This window comes from Oryctolagus cuniculus, chromosome 8 (genome assembly GCF_051225735.1).
Source record: "Oryctolagus cuniculus isolate XC-2025 breed Fujian yellow rabbit chromosome 8, ASM5122573v1, whole genome shotgun sequence".
NCBI classification, from domain to species: Eukaryota; Metazoa; Chordata; class Mammalia; order Lagomorpha; family Leporidae; genus Oryctolagus; species Oryctolagus cuniculus.
This window is the reverse complement of record NC_142874.1, coordinates 66718460-66738315: the sequence shown is the minus strand read 5'-3', so window position 1 is coordinate 66738315 and position 19856 is coordinate 66718460. Positions and strand designations below refer to the sequence as shown.

The window sequence follows — 19856 nt, the reverse complement described above, 5'->3', positions numbered from 1 at the left end:
TACAGAGAGACGGGGAGGGAGAGGGGAGAGAGACTGACTTCCACCCACTGGTTCACTCCCCAAATGGTATCAATGGCTGGAGCTAGGCTGATCCAAAGCCAGGAGAGAGGAATTTCTAACAGGTCTCCTACGTGGGTTGGGCCCCTTCTACTGCTTTCCCAGGCCATAGCAGAGAGCTGGATCAGAAGTGGAGCAGCTAGGACCCAAACCAGCACCATATTGCCAGCACTGCAAGCAGAGGCTTTACCTGCTATGCCATAAGACTTTCTAATAAGAATGGACTTTATAATTGATTCATTACTGATTTTTGTGTTAGAAAGATATACACTTCATACCTGCCTAACCTCCCCAAAACAATCATCAGGAAATATATTTACATATACTCTTAAGATTAGAGAAATGAAAGCAAGAGTTTTTAAAGAAATCAAAGTTATTTTCTTGTTCAAGTCTTAACATACAGACAAAAAGAAATAATTTAAAGAAACAACAGACAGAGGAGAAAGTCCATGGTACATCTTAGCTACAGGGCATATCAATTTTCAGAATTCTGGTTTCTGATAAAACAAGAAATGTTTGATAATATGTCTAGTTTTCCTCACTGATTAGCATTTAGAAAATCTAGTTGCAGCTTCTTAATTTAAAATGTAATGCCAAAACAAACATCTAAGTGTACACTTAAATTACTTTTCTGAAGCTTATCTTCCACAATCACCAACAATTCTTTATCACTTTACAGTATCTTATCAGTATACTAAATCAACATATTAAATCACCTACCTCTAAACCACTATTTATCAAATTATAACTTATACATCAATTATTCTCTGGAGACTTATTTATAATAATGTTAACAAATTACTCAGTGACAGCACCAAATGTAAAAGATACAGAAACCTAACTGTAAATTTTACACTACTTCACTTTGTTTTTAATTTAGAAACAGCGAGAGAAACAAGAGAGAGAGCTCCCATCCTCTGGCTCACTCCCCAAATGCCCACAATCGCCAAAGCTGGGCCACGATCCAGGTTTCCCACATGGGTGGCAGGAACCCAATGCCTGTACCATCATTGCTACCTCGCAGAGTCTCTCAGCAGGAAGCTGGAGTCGGGATCTGGAGCCAGGTAATAAATGTAAGTACCCTAATACGTGACACTGGTGTTTTAACTATCATCTTTAACATCACTGCTAAACAGCTGCTCTTCAGCTTTACTCTGAAATTTTCAAAATTTACTCTTAAATTTTTACACTACACAAAGTTAACCTTATTTATTGCTGTAACTCACACTTTTGAATTGATCCTTTATTGCATCTCTTCATTTCTGTATTACTCTTTAAATATCACAGTGTGTCTGTATAAATGTCACAACGTAAGTTTTCCAGGAGAAGCACCTGGCCCCTGCCTTCAGATCAGTGCGGTGCGCCGGCCGCAGTGCGGCGGCCATTGGAAGGTGAACCAACGGCAAAGGAAGACCTTTCTCTCTCTCTCTCACTGTCCACTCTGCCTGTCAAAAAAATTTTAAAAAATAAAAAAAAAAAACAATGTAAGCTTACAATATAAATGACACAAGATACAGGAAGATGATTATGGATTAATATTAGTAAAAATTAGCAATTTTCAGGGTTCCTCAAGAACTTTCATACTTTCAAGTATTTTCATAGCCCAAAGATGATATTTATAGGAAAATAATTCATTGTTCAGTAAAAAAAATACTATGAGCTTTTTCTACTTTTACATAAGCCAACTTTTTTATTTTATTTTACTTATTTCAAAGACAAAGAGCTTCCAACTACTGCTTCACTCCTCCAAATCCCACAATGGTCAGGGCTGGGCCAGGTCAAAACTGGGAGTTGGAAATTCAATGCAAGTCTCCCATGTGACCCAACTACTTGAGCCATTACAAGTGCCTTCCTGGGTCTGCACTGAGACTGCAAGTAGAGCTGGAACTGGAACCCAGACACTCAGATATGAAATGTGGTAAACCCACTAGCATCTAAACTGCAAGGCCAAACACCTACCCAACATGAGCCACTTCAAAAGGTAGACGAATTACATTACTGTTTACTTTGGGAACCTGCTAACAGGGGCCAGCATTGTGGCTCAGTGGGTTGAGCCTCCACTTGTGAAGCCAGCATCCCATTTCAGAGTGCTGGTTCAAGTCCCGGCTGTTCTGCTTCTGACCCAGCTCCCTGCTAGTGTGCACAGAGGCAGCAGAAAATGGCCCAAGTGCTTGAGTCCCTGCCACCCACACGTGGGAGACCCATATGGAGTTCCTGGCTTCCAACTTCAGCCTGGTCCAGTCCCAGCTGTTGCAGCCATTTGGAGAGTTAATTGACAGCAGATGGAAGATATCTCTCTCTCTTTCCCTCCCTCCTTCCTTCTCTCTCTCTTTTTCTGTCACTGTGTCTTTCAAATGAATAGATTTAAAAGAAAGAAAAAGAATCCACTATCAGGTAGATGGTCTGACAACTCTAAACAAAATGCATACCATAAAGTAAAAAAATAAAAAAATATATACAGGCCAGTGCCACGGCTCAATAGGCTAATCCTCCGCCTGTGGCACTGGCACACCGGGTTCTAGTCCCAGCTGGGGTGCCAGATTCTGTCCCGGTTGCTCCTCTTCCAATCCAGCTCTCTGCTATGGCCCGGGAGTGCAGTGGAGGATGGCCCAAGTGCTTGGGCCCTGCACCCTCAAGGGAGACCAGGAGAAACACCTGGCTCCTGGCTACAGATTAATGCAGTGCGCCAGCCACAGCGGCCATTGGGGGGTGAACCAACGGAAAAAGGAAGACCTTTCTCTCTGTCTTTCTCTCTCACTATCCATTCTGCCTGTCAAAAAAGAAAAAAAAACTATATGCAGAAGACTTAAATACTTTAGATACCTAAAAGATAATTATAGAAGTGAAACCGACACTTTGAGATGCAACGATTTTGAACAGCCCAGCCCTTGTCTTTGACTGTTGAGGAACAGGGTTTTTTTTTCCCCATACTATTTGATAAACTCTGTATTTAGTGTAGGGTTAATCTTATGTGTATAAAGTTCATTGAAAATAGATCTTAGTAAAAAATAAGAATAGGAATAGGAGAAGGAGGAGGAAGAAGTGTGGGAGTACAGGTTGGGAGGGAGAGAAGGGTGGAAGAATAGCTATGTTTCTACATTTGTATTTATGAGATGCATGAAGTTTGTATAGCTCAAATAAAAGGTTTCTTGAAAAAATACTTTAGAAATCACTCATGCAATGGATAATTAATTTTTCATGTTTACATTTTAATATCATGACCCACATATTGAAAGATGTTATTTTAATTTAAGTACTAGAATATTTAAACATTGACATTTTAGAAAGGATTAACATAATTCTAAATTCGTAACACATCTTTAAAAACTGAGAAAGGAAACGAAATCACTGGTGAACAGCCAGGCAGATCAGAGGAAGTGATCTCAGCTCTTATATTTATATTTACTTATATTTACTACATTTACTTATATTTATTTATACTTATATTTACTACAAAGCATGAATAGCATTACCTAAGTCCTTTCGAACATTGACAAAAAACTTTCCTAACAGTAACTCCCATGATTGCTAGGATTTTCAGTTTCTTTTAGACTTCCTCTCTTCGCCTCTTGAGAAGATCCAGAAAATAATAATTATTTTCCCATTAGCATGCCTTTTTCTTTTCTTATCAACACTTTTGTTTTCTCACAACTGAAATGCACAGAATTCCTCCACTGTGCTTGTACAGTATCCAATAAATCCCAATCCGCATTTGGCATAGCTCACCCACCCTGTCTTTATTAAGGCAGCCATCCCTTTCCCCAGAGGTGCTGCATCATTCTGACAATCATGGCATTGAGGTGATTTCCTTTGCCAACACGAGGGAACAAGGAACATTCTGCACTGCCTCACAAGCAGCAGTCCAGTGAGACCATGAGTTCAGCTCCTTCAAGGCAGAATACCATTCTGAGAAAAAGGTGGAAGAAACAATCTTTAGGTTTTTATAGATTTCTTCTATTTGTTTCTAATTGTTTCCTCTCACTTAAAATAAAAATCAATGCAAAGGAACAATTCATTACCCTATCCTATACATAATTCATGTCAAAGCAGGCTGTGTACAATCTAGAACACTTTCTTGATTGGTTCTCCAAATCAGGATAAACGTGGCACTCACCAACATGTCCAGACAAAAGTTCTATTTCTAATAAGCCAGGTATGACAAACACACAAGAGAATCCACTTTCTTGCTAGATGTAGGCACAAGAAGAAGACAGGCTGATTACAGCAACACTCAGTTTGGCTCATCTGTGCCATGGTCTCAGTTTTGGACAGCACTGAATTTGTAATGTATGACAGAAACAAAATTGTAATGTACAATTATATAATTTACTTCAGCAGTTGTTTTCCATATGGGAAGTAGCAGACTGCACAGTTGCATTTTGGCTAAGTCTAAACCTATCATTATTCAGGGTGAAACAATTTTTTTTAAATCTGGAAATCCCGCAAAAAGCATCGCTCTCTAAGTCTCTCTGATGACTCTTGACATTTTTTCTTTTTCTTTTTTCTAGGAATAGTATACAGCTATGTGCTCCTTTCTGAGTGTTCCCTACCCACAGTTAACACATAAAATTTTCTGGGAAATGTAACTATGTCCTACATAGATTACAGATGAGATAACCACTCAGGCCACTCAACCAGATTACTGTAACAAAGACAAAAATCAAATTCAGAGATGAAGAAGGGACTGAAAAAACAACACTTAATATTGCAAGGAAAACATGCATTGAAGGAAACTGGTGTTTTTCTCTCATTTTATAATACCAAAACCCTATCTCTGTTAAATTTCAGAACAGAACCCCTTTGTATTTAGTAATAGCCCCTTCTGGTTAAGTTATACTCCAGGAGAACCATTTTATGGAGTGTGGAACATTCTTATTCATGACCTTAACATTTTAGAACAGGTTGGTAGATACACAGTGCATGTTCTTCATTGATGCATAAATAATCTAGATTCCAGAATGTATCTTCGAAGTTTCAAAAATCACATTGTCCAGTAAAAATATGTCATTATCACCCTCAGAAAGGGTCTTGAAATGGCAACTATCTATGGCCAAATAATATTTTCTGAAATCTGTCCCCTTGTACATGGTTTATGAGTCCCACAATTGGACAAAGGGAAATTATCCAAGGCAAAGTCATCCAAATAGGCAGTTATCCAACAGACTGGATCCAACACAATCCTCTGGAGGTAACTGCACAGGTTCAACTGCAGCTGTGTGGTAAGTATGGACACCAGTATGCACTCTACAGGATGTCTGCAGGAAGAACAAGCTACTATGATTACTTTTGTTCATAGGCTCCTGGTTTATATTGAAAGGAAAAAAAAAAGAGGAGGCTTAACGTATTTATTTATCTGCAGTATTTCTATTGCTAAATAATTAGGTTACACTATAATATAATAAAATTTTTGCAGCTCTGCAATATTCAAGCAGCACACCAAACAGTAAAAACGTAAGAGTGGAAACACAGCTCAACACTATCAGATGCTTGTATGCAGCACCTGTAGAGAACAGTAGTAATACTTCGGTATTTGTGAACTAGCTGCACATATGCAATCTCATTTAAAGCCCTGAACAACCTAGGAGGAAAGTTATTAATCCATTTTTTAAGTGGGGAAATTAAAGCTCAGAAAGGTTAGGACATATTCAAAGACACTCAGCTGGTAAGTGAAGAGTAAGATACAAGTCAGGTGTTCTTATTTGAGAACCAACAAACTCCCCACACACGTCTTTTCAGACAAGTTCTATATGTGAGAACAGTAGGTAGTCACCATGCTAGTAGAATTAGGAAAACAAAAAGGTCTTTCGCCCAAGCTCCCCCAGAATTCCTACCATCTCCCCATTACTAATACCACTCTCAAAAGAAAGCCTTTAAAGATAAATAATCATTGTCTTCTACTAAGTCTTACTTATTATGAAATCATCCCTGGGAGTTCTTAACAATTTAAGTTATCAATCTTTCATATGAACTACCTAATTTTATTACATCTCTGTTATACTCCCCGGAATAACAAGGATAAAATGTTTATTAGGGTTGGCCCACTTTAAAATTATACAATGAGGCTGGCGCCGTGGCTCAATAGACTAATCCTCCGCCTGCAGCACCGGCACACTGGGTTCTAGTCCTGGTCGGGGAGCCTCTTCCAGGCCAGCTCTCTGCTGTGGCCAGGGAGTGCAGTGGAGGATGGCCCAAGTACTTGGGCCCTGCACCCGCATGGGAGACCAGGAGAAGCACCTGGCTCCTGCCATTGGAGGGTGAACCAACGCGGTGGCCATTGGAGGGTGAATCAATGGCAAAAGAAGACCTTTCTCTCTGTCTCTCTCTCTCACTGTCCACTCTGCCTGTCCAAAAATATATATATAAAAAAGATATATTTATTTATTTGAAAGGCTGCCGCAGCGCGCCGGCCATAGTGGCCATTGGAGGGAGAACCAACGGTAAAAGAAGACCTCTCTCTGTCTCTCTCTCTCAATGACCACTGTGCCTGTCTAAAAAATTTTTTTAAAAATTATACAATGAAAAGTACCTAATCATATTCTACTTTCCTGATGTCTTTGAAAAAGTTTAATGCATATGAGTGAAATTGACAGTTTGAGATTTGATTACTTTTATAGCCCTAGTCTATTCACCTTCTTACTAGTTGTTGAACTCTTTATTTAGTGGAGGATTAAGCTTATCATTATAAAGTAAATTGAAATCATGTCACTGCAAAAATTAAAGGAAAATAAGAAACGAATAACTGAGGGAAGTAGGACAGGGTAGGAAATATCATTATGTTCCTAAAATTGTATATATGAAATCTGTTCCCTTCATATAAATAAGTAATATATATTAAAAGTATAAAAAATAAAAGATGTTAATTTTAAATAAAAGAAATAAAGCATCATATAAAGAAATTTCTCTTAGAATTAAGAGAAATTATCTATTTATGCCCATGTTGTCATACATTTTAAAAGTTCACCGCTTCACCAAAGAAAATGCCTTATATCCACTTAACACTTGTTTATCAAATCCTACTATGTGTCAGATACTAGGCTAAATACAAATAAAAATAAAAATAAGACAGATCCTTGCATTTAAGAAACTTGTAGTAAAGAAAAATTAGACAAATAATATCTGACTCCATGTCCTTTGTAGAAACTCAATTTGTTGAATGTAAAAAATATTGTAACACTGTCAGTTCCTTCTTTGAAACTATCCCCTACTTGTTTATATGACAAGATAGGGTGCCCTCCCTGTAGTCTGGCTGTCAGCTTTCCCTCAAATGCTTATATGGGTTCCTTGTTGCTCTGTTCACCCCATACATAATTCCTCAGTAATCAGTCTAGCTGTTCTCTCACACTTAAAGCTTCCCAGGCTTTTCTCATACTCACTTCAGCTAATGACTCTCAATGTTTCCAGCTGACTGCCCTCCCCTGAAACCAGTCCTATATGATCAACTACTGACCATACACCTCCACTTATGTGTCAGACACATCCTCCCCCAAATGGTTCCACTTTTTGTACACCTCTACTCAGTGATTAGTAACATCAGCCAACTAGCAATTTAATTCAAATTTTAGGTTTACTTTTTTCATCCCAAACTGTCACTCACTCTCTACATGTAATCAATTAAAAATCATTCCATTCATTCACTTATATGTTCAGTCATGCACTGAATATCTATTTAGTGTTATGCACTATGTCAGAAATTAGGATGCCAAGCTGACTTCCTCACTGTTTTGCAGAGCTTATAGCCTGGAAAATAATACATGATACAAGTGCAGAGCTTCTACTATGGAAATACAATATGCCATGATAAGATACAAGGTGCCATGGGACCTACCTACATTTGAAGTGGGGATGGGAAAGACAAAGGTTTCCTAAATGAAGTGGTATCTCAGATTAAATACAGAAAATGGGCAGGAGACAAGTACGAGTGGAAAGGAAAAAATGCAAAAGTGTGAAAGCAAGAGAATATGACACTGAAAATGCATTCAAATAACTTTGGTATATCTAATGCTTAAAATCTTAAAAGTTCAGTGGTAAGTGATAAGTGTAAAGTACACAACGCTTTATAAGCCACGCTTAAAGATTTTGGTTATAAGAGCAACTAGAATGCACTGAAGGATTTTAAACAAGCAAATGATATAATATGTGCACTGAACAGATTGAAAGAGGAAAGATTAAGGCATGAAGGTAAATTAAAGGGTTTGGCATTATCCCAGATGACAAGTGAATGTCAATCCAGGAAAATGCCAATAGGGGTAGAAAGAAGCTGTCAGATCAGAGAAATAATTAGAAAGTGAAACAAGTCGAATGCAATCTCTTTGTATGAGGAACACAAAGCAGAAGGAGGAGTCAAAGATGATCTCCAAGTTTCTCCATTGAATAAATGGTGATGCCATTTAATGTGACCTGAAACAATGCAGGATAAGAAAGCTTGTGAGAATAGATAAGCTGTGTTGTTTTGAAATACTGATAAGACAGCCAAGTGAAAACATCTATTAGGCAGTTGAACATAATGATTTTTAGTTCAAAGCTGACTGTTAAGAAAACATCCACTAGGGAATCATCAGCATGCAGTTAATATTTTAATCTCTGGGAACATATAATCTGAGAACTACAGAATGAAAACAAAAGAGAAGTATAGGAGAGACTCCTGAGGGAGAGAAGCCTGCAGAGACCAGTAAGAAAGAACTTCATAAAAGTAAAAGGAAACTATGTACCACGGAGGTCAAAAGAAGAAGGTATGTCCAGATTAGTAGTGTCAAATACTAGAAAGAGGTCGAATAGCTCAGGGGCTGAGGCATGTCCCTTGGCTTTAGCAAGGTCAGTAGTGACCTTAAAGAGAGAAGTTTCAGCCAAGTCAAGCACCACTGAAGTATTTGCCAGATCACAGGGAGTTAAGAAAGGAATAGGAGATGAGAGCAGAGGTAGCAAGTGTAAGAAACTCTTTCAGGGTATTTGGCTCCTAGGGAGTGGAGAGAGATCAAGAGAATCCAAAAAGGGATGAGAGATCTAAGTATGGTTTGTTTACAAAATGGGGGGAAAGTTTTGTCATATTTTAAATTCTAATGGAAGGGTTCAGAAAGAGGAAATACTTCACTGAGCAGGGTCCCTGAGAGGATGGTGGGGTGAGACAGCTCAGGTAGAGAGATTATACTTAAACAAACAAAGCGAAAGCAGGAGAGAATGAGTAAAACATGGGTAAAGTGTAGATTTTCTTTGTGATATGTATTTATCTGTTAATGGAGGAGGGGTTTGGGCAGGGTATAAGTGGCTGGAGTCCAAGGAAAATGGAAAAGTATTTAAAGAGCTTTTGTAGAACTAAAGAAATAACATAAAAATATTACTAGGCCATTTAAGATTTAAGGAAGTTTAGGAAATGGCTTAAAGAGTAGTTGAAATGATGAACTACAGAAATTAAACTGGGCAAGACAGAGAGGAAGTGACCAACAGAGAGAATGCAGATAGGTCAAGGACCAGACATCCATCCATCTGAGATTAAAAACAACAGCAACAGAAAGAAAAAAAGGAATCTAGTGTTGTTGGAGTGAAATGAGAGCCTCTGAAGGGAGTTGTAGGATGGTTGGTTATTTCTGAGGAAGAAGTGTTAGTTTATGGAAAAGTCCAAGGGCACCAGTGTTGTGGAATAGCACATTAAGCCGCCACCTACAACACTGGCATCCCATATGGGCACCAGTTCATGTTCCGGCTGTTCACATGGGAGAACACAAATGGTCTCTCCCTCTTGATCTCTCTCTCTCTCTCTGTGTCTCTTGATATCTCTCACTCTCTCTTACACTCTCCTTCTCCCTCTTTTCGTCCTTTGCTCCTTCCCCCCAGTCTGTGGGGTTTCTCCACCAATAAGCCCTTTCCCTTAAAAAAAAAAAAAATACAGATGAAGCCCCTGGCTCCAGCGCTTGCCTTTGCAGCTATCTGGGAAGTGAACCAGCAGATAGAAGATTTCTCTCTCTCCCTCTCTCTCCTTCTCTCTCTGAAACTCTGACTTCCAAAGTAAGTAAATAAATCTTGAGTTAAAAAAAAAAGAAAGAAAATCCAGGATGAGGGCATGGAAAGGGATGAGGAATGAGAAAGGAAATAAAGTGGCCCAGAGACAAGTAACCAAATAGATGAAGCACTGAGCATTCTATAGACGAAAACATTGCAGCCACCTGACGCCACACTGAAAGAGGAAAGGACACAGAGCCAGAAACACGCGTCTCAACGACCTCAAATGCCACACTCCAGCAAGCACGACATCCAATTGCCCTGTTACAGACTAGCATACAGTGTATTAGACACCAAGCCTGACTGTCTTGGTTGCTAACTGAAGTGAAACAATACTATTATTCTTCCTCTCAAAATCAATTTAAAACTGAATTTGCTTTTAAAACACCGAAATCCTAAGAAAAAAAATTGAAATCCTGAGGGGGTAGGGGAATGACAGTATTACTGCTATTTCCTCCACAGATGTAGGAAATCTGGAGAATGGTATTCCTTCATATATGTGAAAAATATTATTTTAAGCAATTACTTTTTAAATTTATTTATTGTATTTATTTGAAGGGCAAAGAGACAGAGAAATATCCAGTCTACTGGTTCATTCCCAAATGTTTGCAATAGCCAGGGCTAAGCCAGGCTGAAGCCAGGACGCAAAAACTCAACAAAGATCTCCCATATGGGTAGTAGGGATCTAATTACTTGAGTCATCACATGCCACCTCCCAGGACACACATTAGTAGGACCCTGGAATGGAGAATGGATCCTGAATCTAACCCAGGCACTCTGATAACAGGGTACGAATGTCCCAAGCAACAGCTAAAACACAGCACCAAATACCCACTCCAAGCAGTCATTTTTAAAAATAGCTCTAAGTCAGGCATTAGGTGCAGCAATCTGCTTGAGACGGCTTCATCCCATATTTGAATGCCTGAGTTCAAGTCATGACTCTGCTTCCAATTTCAGATTCTTGCTAATACACATCCAGAGAGTTGGCAGATGATGGCTCAAGTACTTATGTCCCTGCCCCCCATGTGGGAGACCTAGAGCAAATTGTAAGACCCTGGCTTTAGCCCGGCCCAGTCACAGCTGCAGACATTTAGGGAGTGAACCAGATGATAGATGACCTTGATATCTCTCTGTGTGTAATAAAATTAAAATGAATAATTTTTTAAATTTCCAATTAGTATTCTTATTTTCACAACAGTATTTTCTTCACCAAGAAAAAAAGCATATTGCAAAAAACGATTCCCTACAGTTGTTTGCAAAAGGTTTTTGTTTCATTTCCTTTATTAACTGACTTGCTTGTTGAGTGAGAAAATGAAAAACCAGAGAATCCAGTGATAACAGTATTTTTAAATGAAGAGGCAGGAAGGAAAGAAATTAAAAATCCAAGAGGGAGAAGAAGACAAGACTCATTATAGCTGGAGAAGCTATTGATTCAAAGTTGGAGGAAAATGTGCTCAGAGTTACATCAAGAACAGAATGTTTAAAAATTAACAAAGGATTTTTATTTATATTAAGTTTTGCATACAGTATGTAATGTAAACTATTTCACTCACTTTTTGAATTACTCAGTAAAATTTCCATTTCTCATTAGTGCATTAAGGAATTAGATATATTTTTGGAAAGCCTTGCAACACTGAGTCCTGTTTTAAAACAATCTTCCTAGAAGGACACTATCGCTAAATATACTAAAAGTATATTTGCAAGTGTCAGAAAATTTTTCTATTTTTAAATATATGTCATCTTTCCATTCAGTGTTTATATCACACAAATAATACAGTTAGTCAATAAAGAGTACAACATAAAAGAAATAAAATCTCTTAAAATAGTATGTCCAGGCCGGTGCCGCGGCTCACTAGGCTAATCCTCCGCCTAGCGGCGCCGGCACACCGGGTTCTAGTCCCGGTTGGGGTGCCGGATTCTGTCCTGGTTGCCCCTCTTCCAGGCCAGCTCTCTGCTATGGCCCGGGAGTACAGTGGAGGATGGCCCAAGTCCTTGGGCCCTGCAACCCATGGGAGACCAAGAGAAGCACCTGGCTCCTGGCTTCGGATCAGTGCGATGCACCAGCCGCAGCGCACCGGCCGCAGCGGCCATTGGAGGGTGAACCAACGGCAAACGGAAGACCTTTCTCTCTGTCTCTCTCTCTCTCACTGTCCACTCTGCCTGTCAAAAAGAAAAAAAAAAAAAAGAAAACAGTATGTCCAATAATAAAACATAGAAGCATTTCACTGATTTTTTTCCTATACAAGTATGTGCAGATATATATATATAAAATGTTTACCAAAATAGGAGCATTTTATTTTTTTATTTTTATATTGTCTTTTTTTAAAGATTTATTTTATTTATTTGAAAGACAGAGTTACAGAGAGAGGCAGAGAGAGAGAGACGTCTTCCATCCATTGGTTCATTCCCCTAGATGGCCGCAATGGCCGGAGCTGCGCCCATCCAAAGTCAAGAGCTAGGAGCTTCTTCCTGGTCTCCCAATTTGGTACAGGGGCCCAAGCACTTGGGCCATATTCTTTTTTTTTTTTTCTTTTTTTTTTCTTTTTTTTTTTTTATTATTTTTTGACAGGCAGAGTGGACAGTGAGAGAGAGAGACAGAGAGAAAGGTCTTCCTTTGCCGTTGGTTCACCCTCCAATGGCAGCCGTGGCCGGCGCGCTGCGGCCGGCGCACCGCGCTGATCCGATGGCAGGAGCCAGGAGCCAGGTGCTTTTCCTGGTCTCCCATGGGGTGCAGGGCCCAAGCACTTGGGCCATCCTCCACTGCACTCCCTGGCCACAGCAGAGAGCTGGCCTGGAAGAGGGGCAACCGGGACAGAATCCGGCGCCCCGACCGGGACTAGAACCCGGTGTGCCGGCGCCGCTAGGCGGAGGATTAGCCCAGTGAGCCGCGGCGCCGGCCACACTTGGGCCATATTCTATTGCTTTCCCGGGCCATTGCAGAGAGCTGGATTGGAGGAGTAGTAGCCAGGACTAGAACCGGTGCCCATATGGGATGCTGGCGCTTCAGGCCAGGGCTTTAACCCACTGTGCCATGGTGCTGGCCCCTGGAGCATTATAAATATATATTATATACCTGTGAAAAGGTACATTTTTTAATACAGTAGCATTCTATTAATGGAACAAGAAAGAATATTTTAAAAGCTTGAAATTTCCTTACAACAATGCGAAAAAAAGAGTAACTTTACATTATTAAATCATAGCTCATTGAAGAAAACTACCAAATTATACTATGAATTCTTAAAATAATATCAACAGTGGAAATTGGCTCCTTATATAATTATCATTACTACTCAGAGACACCAAAACAAATCAAGCTCCATCTTTTTTTTTTTTTTTTTTTTTTTTGACAGGCAGAGTGGACAGTGAGAGAGAGAGACAGAGAGAAAGGTCTTTCTTTGCTGTTGGTTCACCCTCCAATGGCCGCCGCGGCCGGCGCGCTGCAGCCAGCGCACCGCGCTGATCCGATTGCAGGAGCCAGGAGCCAGGTGCTTTTCCTGGTCTCCCATGGGGTACAGGGCCCAAGCACCTGGGCCATCCTCCACTGCACTCCCTGGCCACAGCAGAGGGTTGGCCTGGAAGAGGGGCAACCGGTACAGAATCCGGCGCCCTGACCGGGACTAGAACCCGGTGTGCCGGCGCCGCTAGGCAGAGGATTAGCCTAGTGAGCCGCGGCACCGGCCGCTCCATCTTTTGATGGGTTTATTTTTCAGTAGTTGGTATGTCCTAAAACAAAATAATTACACCAATTTTGTAAGATCCACAATGTCATGGAATCTAGCAAATTCCCCTTTTTTAACTGTTTTGAGAGGAAGAAAGAGAGAAACAGGGAGACAGAGAGAGACAGAAAGCCTCGACATTTTTCTCCACACATTTGTACTATTTTTAAGAAAGATGAAAGGAAGAAGCATTCTTATTGGAAAATCATGATTTAAATAATATGTGCAAATGGAATTATGAAGGAACATGGTTAGAGTTATGTGAGAAGTAAGTATAAAAATGAAGCTTAGGGGCCAGCATCATGGCTCAGCAAATGAAGCCACCACCTGCAGTGCTGGCATCCTACATGGGCACCAGTTCAAGTCCAAGCTGCTCCAATTCTGATCCAGCTTCCTACTAATGAATCCAGAAAAGCAGCAACAGATGGCTCAAGTGCTTTCGTCCCTGCACCACATCAGAGATCCAGAAGTGGAGCAGCCGGGACTCAAACTGGTGCCCATATAGGATGCTGGCACTGCAGTCGGCGCTTTACCTGCTACGCCACAGCACTGGCCCCACAGGGAATTTTTAAGATGTATTTTATTTATTTGAAAGGCAAAGTGATAGGGAAATGGAGAGGCAAAAAAACAAAGAGATCTACCATCCACTAGTTCACTCCCTACATGTCCCCAGTGGCCAGGATGAAGCCAGTGTCGCCCCTCCGCGGGCTCGCGGGAGAACGACGCGCAGGACCAGACGCTGTTGTTTAAGTGAATGACTCTGCGTTGCACACTCAAGTCTGCTCCTGTGCTAACCGCATTCTAACCGCATTCCACTTGGTGTGTATCCACATTCTTGTTATTCTTTCGGCACGTGGTGTGAGATGTCTGCGGTGCCTCGCGGCGCATAATCGAATCCCCCCCGCGCCGCTTCTATCTCGCCTTTATAGTCCTCTCCCACCAATCTGTGCTCTGCTGCCCATGTGCTGAGCACACCGTTCTCCTCCAATCAGAGGTTGGGTCAGGAATCAGCTAATTGATGAAGCAGCTGTGTGAGATTTGTTTACTCCCTCTCAGCGCCATACGGTGGGAGATCAGGCACATAGAGTTAGTCTCAATAGTCTCAGTAGTCTAGTCTAGTCTTGATAGTCTCAGTACTTATTTCGCCATTTTGAGGGAGACGGTCCCTGCTCCCCACAGCCAGGAGCCCAAAACTCCTTTCTGGTCTCCCACATGAGTAGCAGGGATCCAAGTATGTGCACCATCCTCCAATGATTTCCCAGGTGCATTAACAGGAAGCTGGATCAGAAGCAGGTCAGTTAAGACTCAAACTAGTTCCTGGATATGGGATGTTGGTGTCATAAGCCGCAGCTTAACCCACTGTGCCACAATACTATCTCCCATTAAATCACAGGACTTTTTGTGAACATTATTATAACCTTCATATGCTACCATGGGTCAAGATAAAAAAGAACAAAAAAGATAATAAAACCTATAAGACACGAAGAAGCTTCTCCTTTCCAGTCCCTTTACTGGAATTCTCATGAGAGTTTTTCTTTATGAAGAAGCTCTAAGAGGATATATGCCAGACACTTGATTAAATACACTAGCACATGTAATAGGTGAGGAAAAAGCAGGGCAATATTTCTCCCATTAAAAATCAGGATGGAGGAAGTAGGCATTTTTCCTAGTGAGTAAGACATCCAGGTCTCACATCCCCACACCAGAGTGCCTGAGTTCAATGACCAGCCTCAGCTCCCTAAACTTCAGCTTCCTATTAAAGCAGACACTAAGGTGCAGAAGGTAATGGCTCAAATAATTGGGTTCCTGGATTGCATTCCTGACTCCCAGCTCCAACCCTGGCCCAATCCACTCTCTCTCTCTCAATCTCTCTCTTCCCCCTCTCTCTGCCTCCAAAATAAAAATAAATTTAAATTATTTTTAAATTAGAAGAAGAGACATTGGTTAAAGCAAATGGTGGAACCTCAGAAATTTCAAGGACCACTTTTTTTTTTTTTTTTTTTTTTTTGTCAGCCAGAATTGGACAGTGAGAAAGAGAGACTGAGAGAAAGGTCTTCCTTCTGTTGGTTCACTCCCCAAGGGGCCGCCACAGCTGGCGCATTGCAGCTGATGCACTGTGCTGATCTAAAGCCAGGAGCCAGGTGCCTCCTCCTGGTCTCCCATGCAGGTGCAGGGCCCAAGGACCTGGTCCATCCTCCACTGCACTCCCAGGCCACAGCAGAGAGCTGGACTGGAAGAGGAGAAACTGAGACAGAATCCAGTGCCCCAACCGTGACCAGAACCCGGGGTGCCAGCCCCGCAGGTGGAGGATTAGCCTAGTGAGCCGCGGCGCTAGCCCACGTTCTATTCTAATGGTCAACTGATTAATTCCTAACAGCCATGTGCTCTTCAAACACTATATTCCATAAATTTAATTCCTTTCATTCAATTTTTTCCAATGTAACAGAACATATAATAAAGAGAAAATGGCTTTTCATTGACTAATCCTTGGTCTGTTAAAAAGGAAAAAAAAAGATTTTGTCTTCTCATGAGTTAAGTCTTCTGCAAAGTGAGGGACAAAATAAATAATAATAAAAATTTGCGGGGGGAGGAGGCAAGATGGCAGAATAGGAAGGGAGCACACTGATAGTCCGGGGAGAGATAGTTTAATAAAAGTGGAGATACTGCAGGTTCAAGGAAGAGTAGGGGAGGAAACAGCAGAAGAAACTCTTCCGGAACGCGTGATTCACAGCGGACCTGCGTGGAGAGCGTGGGAGCCCACAGTTCGGGACCCCAGCGGCAGACTCGACACACCAGCGCTGGAACACGAGGTGAGCCGAACCTCAATAGCCCGAGACACCGGCAGGCAAGCGGAGAGAGGAGACTAGAGGGAACGACCCCCGGCGGGGGGAAAGTTCACCAGGCTAACTAGAAGAGAGAGAGAGAAAAAAAAAAGGTGACTGGTACGGACACGGGTTTCTCTCTCTCCGCTCACCTCTCAAGGGCGAGCAAGACAAAGAGCAGGCGCCATCTTGGACATACGTCATAAGCAGAGCGACCTCAGGTCTGCACCGGCCCTGAGCCTAGCAGAAAAACCTGACTCTGGGCGGGGCAAATTAACAGGAGATTAGGACCTAGTAAATTTGTGGTACTACTGAACTGAGACTGTGAAAAAAGAAACGGTGGGGGAGAGAACTCACAGAATTCACGTGAGCACTCTCCAGAGACGCTACAATTCCATAACTTTGGCAACCCAGGGGGAGACTGAAGGAGAATTTGCGCCCACTCTGAGGGCAGAACAGATTCCCTGTGTGGTCCTTGGGAAAGAGCTTCCGATCTCTGGCTCCTGTGGGTATATCATTTGCCTGCTAACTACCTCCAACTTCGTTCAGCTGTGCGGAATTACTTCCCTTTTGAATCAAAAAAAAAAAGAGAGAGAGAGAGAGATTTACCACGCCTAACCTGGGAGTGTCACCTTTGGCACACCAAACGGAGCTCTCAGGCCACACCCATCTCAAGCCCTAAGGCTCCATCAAAAACAGATAGTCCACTTAATCTAGAGTCATAGTATAACAAGAAAAAGCACCACAGTGAAGAAACCAAATATCTCCAATATGCCAAATAACAAACGCAAAAACCGAGGAAATAAAAACAAGGAAGTCACCATGACGCCCTCAAATGAAAAAGGCACCCCAATTCAAGATTATGAAGATGATGACATAGAAGAAATGCAAGAAGCAGATCTCAAAAAATTGATAAGAACGTTAAGAAGTTCTCAAAAACAAATTCTTGAACTACAGAAATCCTTAATGGACAAGATAGAAAATCTCTCTCGTGAAAATGAAATATTAAGGAGGAATCAAAATGAAACAAAACAACTAGTACAACAGGAAACTGGGATAGTGACTGAAGTGAAGAATTCAATAGATCAAATGAAAAACACAATAGAGAGCCTTACAAACAGAATGGGTAAAGCAGAAGAGAGAATATTGAACTCAGAAGACAGAGAACAGGAAAGGATACAGTCAGACCAAAGAAAAGAAGAGGAAATTAGAAATCTAAAACATATTGTCGGGAATCTTCAGGATACTATTAAAAAAACCAACATTCAGGTTCTAGGAGTTCCTGAAGGCATGGAGAGGGAGAAAGGATTAGAAGGCCTTTTTAGTGAGATATTAGCAGAAAATTTCCCAGGTTTGGAGAAGGACAGAGAAATCCTAGCACAGGAAGCTCACAGAACCCCTAATAAACACGACCAAAAGAGATCCTCACCACGACACGTTGTAATTAAACTCTCCACAGTGAGACATAAAGAAAAGATCCTAAAATGTGCAAGAGAGAAACGTCAGATTACTCTCAGAGGATCTCCAATCAGACTCACAGCTGACTTCTCATCAGAAACTCTACAAGCTAGGAGGGAATGGCGAGATATAGCCCAGGTACTAAGAGAGAAAAACTGCCAGGCCAGAATATTATATCCTGCAAAGCTATCATTTGTGAATGAAGGTGAAATAAAGACTTTTCATAGCAAACAGAAATTGAAGGAATTTGTTGCCACTCGTCCAGCCCTGCAACAGATGCTTAAAGATGTATTACACACAGAAACACAGAAACATGGTCATCAATATGAAAGAAGATAAAGGAAGGAAACCTCACAGCAAAAGATCACAGGGAATTCAAAGCATTGAACGTGAATGGCCTGAACTGTCCAGTTAAAAGACACCAATTGGCTGATTGGGTTAAGGAACAAAACCCATCTATTTGCTGCTTACAAGAAACACATCTTTCCAACAAAGATCCATACAGACTGAAAGTGAAAGGCTGGAAAAAGATATACCATGCCAACAGAAATGAAAAAAGAGTGGGCGTAGCCATCTTAATATTGGACAACATAAACTTTACCACAAAAACTGTTAAGAGAGACAAAGAGGGACACTATATAATGATTAAGGGATCAATACAACAAGAAGATATAACAATTATCAATGTATATGCACCTAACTACAGGGCACCAGTTTATCTAAAAGATTTGTTAACGGACTTAAAGGGAGACTTAGACCCCAATACAATAGTACTGGGGGACTTCAATACTCCACTCTCAGAAATAGACAGATCAATAGGACAGAAGATCAACAAGGATACAGTAGATTTAAACGACACTATAGCCCAAATGGATCTAACAGATATATACAGAACTTTCAATCCTACAGCTAAAGATTTTACATTCTTCTCAGCAGTACATGGAACCTTCTCTAGGATTGACCACATACTAGGCCATAAAGCAAGTCTCAGCAAATTCAAAAGAATTAGAATCATACCATGCAGCTTCTCAGACCATAAAGGAATGAAGTTGGAAATTAGCAACTCAGGAATCCCTAGAGCATACACAAACACATGGAGATTGAACACCATGCTCCTGAATGAAAAATGGGTCATAGAAGAAATTAAAAGAGAAATCAAAAACTTTCTGGAAGTAAATGAGGATAACAGCACAACATACCAAAACTTATGGGACACAGCAAAAGCAGTGTTAAGAGGAAAGTTTAGGGCCGGCGCCGCGGCTCACTAGGCTAATCCTCTGCCTAGCGGCGCCGGCACACCGGGTTCTAGTCCCGGTTGGGGCGCCGGATTCTGTCCCGGTTGCCCCTCTTCCAGGCCAGCTCTCTGCTGTGGCCAGGGAGTGCAGTGGAGGATGGCCCAAGTGCTTGGGCCCTGCACCCCATGGGAGACCAGGAAAAGCACCTGGCTCCTGGCTCCTGCCATCGGATCAGCGCGGTGCGCCGGCCGCAGCGTGCCGGCCGCGGCAGCCATTGGAGGGTGAACAACGGCAAAGGAAGACCTTTCTCTCTGTCTCTCTCTCTCACTGTCCACTCTGCCTGTCAAAAAAAAAAAAAAATTTCAAAAATTCAAAGAGGAAAGTTTATATCAATAGGTGCCTACATCAAGAAATTGGAAAGGCACCAACTAGATGAGCTTTCAATTCACCTCAAGGATCTAGAAAACCTACAGCAAACCAGACCCAAATCTAGTAGGAGATGAGAAATCATTAAAATCAGAGAAGAAATCAACAGGATTGAATCAAGAAAAACATTACAAAAAATCAGCCAATCG

At 41.3% G+C, this 19856-nt stretch overlaps 1 long non-coding RNA gene across 6 annotated transcripts in view; it reads right to left on the bottom strand.

Moving 5' to 3' along the window:
- LOC149125039 (uncharacterized) overlaps window positions 1-19856 on the bottom strand; it is a 354033-nt gene that overhangs the window by 313782 nt on the left and 20395 nt on the right. The window lies entirely within an intron of this gene.